This window comes from Lepus europaeus, chromosome 17, assembly GCF_033115175.1.
Source record: "Lepus europaeus isolate LE1 chromosome 17, mLepTim1.pri, whole genome shotgun sequence".
Classification (NCBI taxonomy): Eukaryota; Metazoa; Chordata; class Mammalia; order Lagomorpha; family Leporidae; genus Lepus; species Lepus europaeus.
In genome coordinates this window covers 52,146,366-52,154,635 of record NC_084843.1, presented here as the reverse complement: position 1 = coordinate 52,154,635, position 8,270 = coordinate 52,146,366, and positions in this window count along the sequence as shown.

Genomic DNA, 8,270 nt, shown 5'->3' with positions numbered 1-8,270 from the left:
ATGCAGCAGCATTTATGCAGGAAACCTCAACAGAATGCCTGAGGGTGTCCCTCAATTGTACATTAAATCTCTCTCTTTAAAAAGACACAGCTCTTTACAGCATCTAAGCAACTTCAGCTGTCTTTAGTGCTGTACGTCTCTAAGCGTCTGTAACGGGTTTCATCTAATTAGAAATCCTGTTTCTATGTGTCTTCTAGGTAGGTACCAAATCAGGCTGCTCGCTGTCTAATCTCTCTGATAAGGTTTTTTGAGATATTAACAATTGCAGGGATCTAGGTGTGAATATTTTTTAATATCTGCAGTCATAATCAGATGAATGCTGAATTTCAAAACAATCACAGTGCTATCTTCCCCCTCTTTTTACAGCACCTCGACCCCCACTTCCATGAACATAATAAATCTAATAAATCAAATCCCATGTCCAATACTGTGAACAGCTTTTAAAATTACAGATCACAATGGTGTTTAGCCCATCTCCCCCCCGCCCCCACCAAAAAATACTCTATTTTACCTTTTCTTTAATGTGATGCTTGATAGGCACCTGTAAATTATCTGTGTTGCAAATATCCATACAAAGAAAGTTTCAATTAAGATAAGGAGATTGTATTGAAACAGTTCTTTGAAGTAATGTAGTTAATAGCCTGTTTGATTTCTGCTTGTGAGAGAGTAATAACGTGGATTCAAGACTCCATCAATCACAGAGCAGATGTAAGACTTGAGACACCGACACCCAGGGGAATAGAGGCAAACTCCTGCAGTGCGGGGTCCCTGGGCTAATGTAAAGTAAATACTCATAAACAGATTGAATGTTGTAAGAAGACAATCCATTCAGGACAGTTATAATCATGAAAGCAACTGCTTTATTTATCTATCTATATATAAAAAAAGCTGGTAGTTGGGACTTGCTGTGCAGAAAAGAGGAGGGAGTGTAGCAGTATATGTTTATATGATCATTATTTCCAGGCTCTTTCTCGTGCAGGCACATAGGAACCTAGACTCACACACCTATATTCCTGCTGTTTTATTAGCCAAAAAATCCAACTCTCTATTTTTAAGCTACCTGGCATATTTAAAAGATAAAAAAATTAAAAATTATTCTCACTCCTCTGGGGAATAGGGGAAGCAGTAGACACATTATTCAGTGTCTGTCAATCGTTTCATAAAGGATCAGGAGGATTAAGTTAGTTGCAAAAACCAACAGTGACATAATTAGGCAGCTTGTACTATAATAAACAGGACCGTAAAAAAAAAAAAAAAGTACAGTTTGAAGAAAGAAGGCGTCCGTTCGAAGATGCAAACCTCTCTGTCCACCCCTGGGTCTCCCCTCCCCCAAATTGCAAAAGACAACTGAAGCATTTTTGACCTTGGCTACAATAATACTTCATGTTTTAGCACTTTAGTCAGCATTTTATCTACTAATTGCTACACACTACCGCTTGTGGCTCGAATCTGCCACTGCAGCTTTCTTTCATCGGTGAGCGAATTGCTTGATAAAGACTGGGAATTCAACCTGGCGGTTTGCTTTCTTACTGCCCCTCGGCGCTCCCTCCCCCCACTTTTTTTTTTTTTTTTCTTTCCTCTTCCAGTTAGAAGCCGCTAATTTTTCCAGAAAATACGACATGGATCAGAACAGTGCTGCTGAATGAACCCCTAAATCTTCTTCCCCCAGTTAAAGCTCGGGCCACTCTGGCAATCGGGAGGCAAAAGGGAGGAGGGAGGGGGCAGCGGGGAACCAGCGGGGCGAGGCGGGGCGGGGATGGGGGGCTGGATCCCGGTGGATCCTGCCCTGCTGGTGCACCTGATGGTAGGTGATTCTGAACACTGGTCCCTTGGCTTGTCCATCTCAGGTTGGAACTCAGTGGGGCTCCGCGCTGCCCACCTGGGAACCTCGAGTTAGGGGCGCTCTCCCCTCTTGCTTGATCAAGTTGTGGGGTTCGAGGGGGTCGCCCTAGAGCTGCCGATTGATCCGTGGATTAAAAAGCTAGCACTGTCTGAGGGTCAGCCACCGACTGGCCCCATCCCCCTCCAAGCCTGGCGCCATCACGGGCGGTGGGGGTGGGTGGCGTTATTAATAAGGCAGCCTCCAGCAGAGCAGGCTCGCCAAGTCTTAGTGCAACAAGTCTATTGGTTTGAAAGAGGATAAACCGGGTTATACGGGTCATTGCTTTCTAGGAGACCTCTAGTGGTCAAAGGTTGAGCTACATCTTAAATTTGGGGATCTTATTTGTCGCCAGTCTCCGGGGCTGTGGTGGGGGTGGGCCCCTAGCAAAGGCTGGTAGCTTTAGAAGCACGGGTTGGGGGACAGATTTCTCATGGGCTTGGAGCCAGAGCCGAGGGAGACGCAGGGACTCGGGAGAAAGGGCTCGCCCAGAGAGGGGTCATGTGATACGCTCTGTGGGCACTGGAAACCCCAAGGTCCTGCGCGTTCAGTACAGCTGGAAACTTCCTATCTTATCTTGATTTTTCCTCCCAGGTCTGAAATTAATCAAGTATTCTCAGGGAAGTTGGCTTAAATTTACTCGAGCCATTTTCGGTTACAATAGCAATGCTGAGTCTGGTTATTTTTCCTAATTTATTTGTAAATTAAAGTCAAGGCCCGTTCTTCACCCCAATCACAAACGCACCCAAACGCCCCTTAATTTTTAAAAAGTCATCCCCTTCCAATGCCCTTGACATTTATGGGTTACTTAGTTCAGAAATAACTAAGCTTGCTTTAAAAAAAATAATAATAATTCGCGCATTTCACGCAATGCAGGTGTGTGTGTGTGTGTGTGTAACTTTTGACCAAATTGTAACCTTGTCCGTGTATTCTGAATGCCACTCCATTCCATCTCAATGGCAGGGTGCTGGGAGAAGGGTAATGGTGACTCACAGCCTCCCTGGTCTTCAGACTCATTTGGGATGCACATATTAATAAATAATTTGATCCAGCTAACTCCCAACGTGGCATTAAAGAAATTGCCGGCAACAGCTATCTAAAGTTATACTAAAAACAGACGTCCCAGCCATCTGAGGTTATTAAAACATCTTGCCGTACCTGATTTTTAAAAAAGAAGACAAGAAAATGTACAGACACGGAGTTGTGCCTCCACCAAGGGGCTGTATATTGCTCACTAAAAATTTCTCTGTGTAGTTTCAAATGGACGTTAATGATGCCTTGTATGTGGTGATTTACAACTTAAAGTTACTTGACAGGCATTAAGTAACTCATTATTTAGAAGCACACTAGTGGGCACGGTGGGTAAATCATGAGACTGAAAGTCAAGGGAACCATTCTTCACTGACGTTCTGTGTCCGGGAGTCCATGGCTATAATTATCTACAAAACTCAAGCTCTGATTCTGGCTTTGTCAGAATTTCTCAGATCATTGTGGCAGAATTACCCAGCCTTGTCATCTGTGTAGTGGCAGCCCCCCTGTGCTGGGTCATCGACCGAACCCATGGATGCGCCCAGCAAGTCCCTTGGCTGCCTCCACCAACATTTTGCCATATCACAGGCTGATAATTTTATGACTTGTTATTGCAGGTTGAAATATGTAAATGTGGCAATTCACTAAGGGTGTAAAGAGATCTGCATACTTCAGAAGAAAAATAAAACCAAGAAGAATAGTGAGATTGTTTCAGTTCTTTCTTCAGTAAGCCTTAGCCAAAATGAAATTGGGTGGGCTTTCCACAAAGACTGGGTGGGACGGGGAGGGGGGTGGTTTGTGTGTGTGATACATTCCCCATGGGGCTTACACAATACTATGCCAGGGGTATGCTGGAACCAGTTCCTATGGACTCCCCAAAGCTGATTATGACATTTTCAGGAATTTTTGCAAGCTGGCTCTTAAACACACCCATTATTAGGCATTAAATTATATGAGCTCACAACGAAGTAAATTATATTAAAAAATAAAGGTAGTGCATTCTAAAAACTGACTTTCTAATTATTTCACTATTATCTGTACTTTTGAAGTCATTTATGTCATTGGTATTTTCATGGTCAAAATTCTCTATAGTGGTTTGTTACGTCAAATCTCTTCCACATCCGTTGGTTCCACACTGGGAGCTTGAAATTAGCCATGGTGGGAGTACTGAGAACGTGGAATTCAGCAAACTCAACAAACCGGGCCTTGATTTAGTGTGTTGCTGATTGTTTAGACTTCAGAAAGGGATGGGAAGAATGTTAATATTGCAGACTGTGTTGATTAATTTTATGTGTTGGCTTGAATGGGCCATTCGGTGCTCACATATTTGATCAATCGTTATTCTGTATGTGTATGTATGAGATTGGCATTGGAATCAGTACACTGAGTAAAGCAGAGGGCCCGCCCTACTATCGGTGGGCCACACCCGATCAGTTGAAGGCCTGCATGGAATAAACAGGCTGAGTAAGAGAGAACTACTTCTGCCTGACTCCTGGAGCTGGAACAGTGCCCTCAGACAGCAACTGAAACATTGACCTGCTAAGGTTTGTTGGCCTTTGGACTTTGGCTGGAAGTATTCATCAATTTTCCTGGGTCTCCAGTTTAGCAATTTCCATATTGGGACTTCTCAGTCTCCATAGTCAGACATCTGAGCCAATTCCTGGTAATAAACCTGCTCTCTCTTCCCCCTACCCTACATACCACACACACACACACACACACACACACCCCTTATTGGGTCTGTTTCTCTGGAGAACCCTGACTAATACACAGAGTAAATTTTAAAGTGTTTCCAGGTTTGTAGCCAATTACTCTGTGAATAGTACAAAAAAATTGAGAAAGAAAGTATTTGAAAGCTATTATCTGATACTAGCAAAGAAATAACTCGTGATGGAAGAATAATGCTCTGGGATACAACGTTTTTTTTTCACTTTGGTCTTACTCCTTAGTGTAAGTGAAAATATCAACCAATATTCACATTGGGACTACACTCACTTGTTAGACTCATAGATTAGTTATGGATACAAGAGTTCAACAAACAGTAGCAAAAGCACCCTATGTGAATAAATTGACTATATGAATTTACAATGGGGAGTTGTCTATTTTATCATCTTTTGTACATCTATGCTACATTTGCTGTATGTCAGCAAAATGGGTAATAAACTCGTTCATATGCATGTACATGTGTACAACTAGATCTAGATATACACATACAATAGGTCTTCAAAAAGTTCATGGAAAATATCTATTATCTTTTAATTCTGTCAACAAACTTTTGGAAGTACTCTTTTTTTTTTTTAAAGATTTATTTATTTTATTTGAAAGTCAGATTTACAGAGAGAGAGAGAGAGAGAGAGAGAGAGAGATCTTCCATCCGCTGGTTTACTCCTCAATTGGCCACAACAGCTAGAGCTGTGCCTATCCGAAGCCAGGAGCCAGGAAGGGTTTCCCATGTGGGTGCAGGGCCCAAGGACTTGGGCCATCTTCTACTGCTTTCCCAGGCCATAGCAGAGAGCTGGAATGGAAGTGGAGCAGCCAGGACTTGAACAGGCGCCCATATGGGATACTGGCACAGCAGGTGGCAGCTTCACCCACTTTGCCACAGTGCCGGCCTCTTGGAAGTACTCTTTTATATAGCTCTAGATCTTTAGATCTACATACATACATACATATACACACACACACAAAAGTACTTTTTTTGGACGCTGAATAACCAGTTGTTAAATATTCAGAAGCATACCCTTGTCTAAAGGTCATGAAATGCAACCCAAACTTCTAGAGCAGAGATCAGCAAATTACAGCCCACCAGCCTACCACTTGCTTTGGTATAGCCTATGGGCTAAGACTGTTTTACATTTTTAAATGACTGAGGAATAATATACATTTATAAAATATGATATGAAATTCAAATTTCAGTTTCATAAATAAACTATTAGAGTGAATCTTTCATTGATGGCTTACTAGATGATGGCTACTGTTGTGATACAATAGCCGAGTGGAGTAGCTATGACAGAGACCTTATGGGTCTCAAAGCCTAAAATATTTACCATCCCGTCCTTTGTAGTAGAAATTTTCTGACTCCTCTCCTAGAATATGTAGGTACAGTCCTTAGTAAACTCAACAACATGGTCTTTTGAAGTCTTTTCTTGCCATTGGTTCTAGAAATACTTCCTCGGTAAGTAGAGCGTGGAATATCCAACGTGGTGAGGACTTCAAATCCTTGACTTGAGGTTCAGGAGAGAGCCCATGCCATCAGAAAAAATGAGAGTAGAGCGAGAGATTTCTCACTGCTTGTTCATGTTCTGGCCACTCAGTGACAGTGGCTTTCTTCTTCCCTGCTTGTATAATTTTGTTGGGCCCTGTTAAATATTTATTGAGTTTTCTTGTCCAATGTGGTTCAGTTACTGTGTGTCTGTGTGTGTGATGGGACCCTTCAGTATTAAAGGCAGTATATAAATAGAGGATTATTTTATGACTTGTTATTGCAGGTTGAAATATGTAAATGTGAGAATTCACTAATGTTTTATCAGTGTAGATATCTGGGAAGCTAGAATGCATTATCTTACCATTTAAATCTAATGTCATTTACATTCCTTTTTTTTTTTCTTAAAGAAATGCCCAATCAATTTTTTTTTTTTTAAATGAGGCAATGCAGTGGAGGAAAAAAAAAAAAAACTCCTTTAATGCAATACTTCAGCTGAAAGTTTAATGACACAAAAGGCAGGCAATTCAAAGTTACAGTTCCCACAGCAACTGTAACTCTGCTATATAGCACATTTAGGCATAGATTTCACAGCATGTACTGCAATACAAAATACTCCACACTGGGCATGCAAGGGGGCAGAGTTATGGTTGCTATGGGTACCATGACTTTGAATTTCCAGATTTTTTGAGAGTTTAAATTCTCCACCAGAACATCACATTAATAGTTCATTTTTTTTGCATTGAAAATAATAAAGGTTGTATCACTGTTTCCACTGTCAAACCCATCTCCAAGTCAGTCTGCTGCTTAGTATAAATACCTACCCAAACATATTCACCCTACTTGCTAAAATTAAACACATGACCTCAGCCCAGGGAGTATTTTAGTTTGCAAATTTATATGCAGTGACTTTCACTGGATTAACTAAATCTGCTCCCTTGTCCTTTCTCGAAATCACCAATAAATTCACATTAACCCTCTCAGCATTTTGGTATACTTTATTTTCTATCTGTAGGCTAAGAGAATATGATAATCATATTCATTGTGTATGGATGAGTGATGTATATACTTATAATTTATATTCTGTCTACCTCCAAAAAGAATGGGAGGTAGTTAACTGCACATACTCATTTATTCCTTAAGTACACCATGCAATTTTGTGTGTTCATACTAGTGGTCTCAGGACCTTTTTCCATTTTAAAAATTATTGAGGACCCCCAAAGAGCTTAAAAATAACAATGAACCTGTTACATGTAGATAAAACACTTTTTTTTTTAGAGTAAAATATATTTCTTCAAACCAGTGAAACTTAGTGAGAAGGAAGGCATTGGTTTATATTTTTATAACTCTCTTTAATGGAAGATGGCTAGATTCTCATTGCTGCTTCCACATTGAATTTATTATAGAGCATATAGTTTCTGGAAAACCCTACTGTGCCTTTGTGATAGAATGAGACAAACAAAAGCAAATTGTGTCTTACTATTATGATGATGATTGCTGCCTCATATTATCTAAAGATCCCTAGACCATACTTTGAAAATTAGTGTTCTAGTGCTCTATGCATTTGCTTATGCTATTCTTTTATTTTTAAAATTTTATTTAAGGAATATGAACTTCAAGCATTTAGTATATACAAATCTGGGAACATGGAGATTCTTCCCCCCACCCATACTCCTACCCTTCTTCCTCCTTTCTCACCCTTTCCCATTCTAATTTTTTACAAAGATCAGTTTTCAGTTAATTTTACACTCACAAAATTAACCCTTCACTAAGTAGAGAGTTCACCACGCTATTCTTTCAAGCATATGCCTCTTGTTTACAGGAAAACTCCTATTCATGCTTAAAAGTACTAGGAAAAATTACTGCTCCTGTAGCTGTATTCTCATAGCACTTTCTACATACACTAATCAGATCATCTACTATGTGACATTGTGATGGTATGTTCAAATATCTGTTTGTTGTTATTAGACTATAAATTTCTTAAAGAGAACCACGTTTTACATATTTTTTTTTCTCTTATTTCCTAGCATGGTACTTGATATTCTATTCGCATGGAAGATAAAAATTTAATTCAGCAAGTAATAAAAACTCACTTTCATTGAGTCCACAATATTTGTGATGAACTAAACATGATCTGTCTCAAGTTTAATCCTCATACTA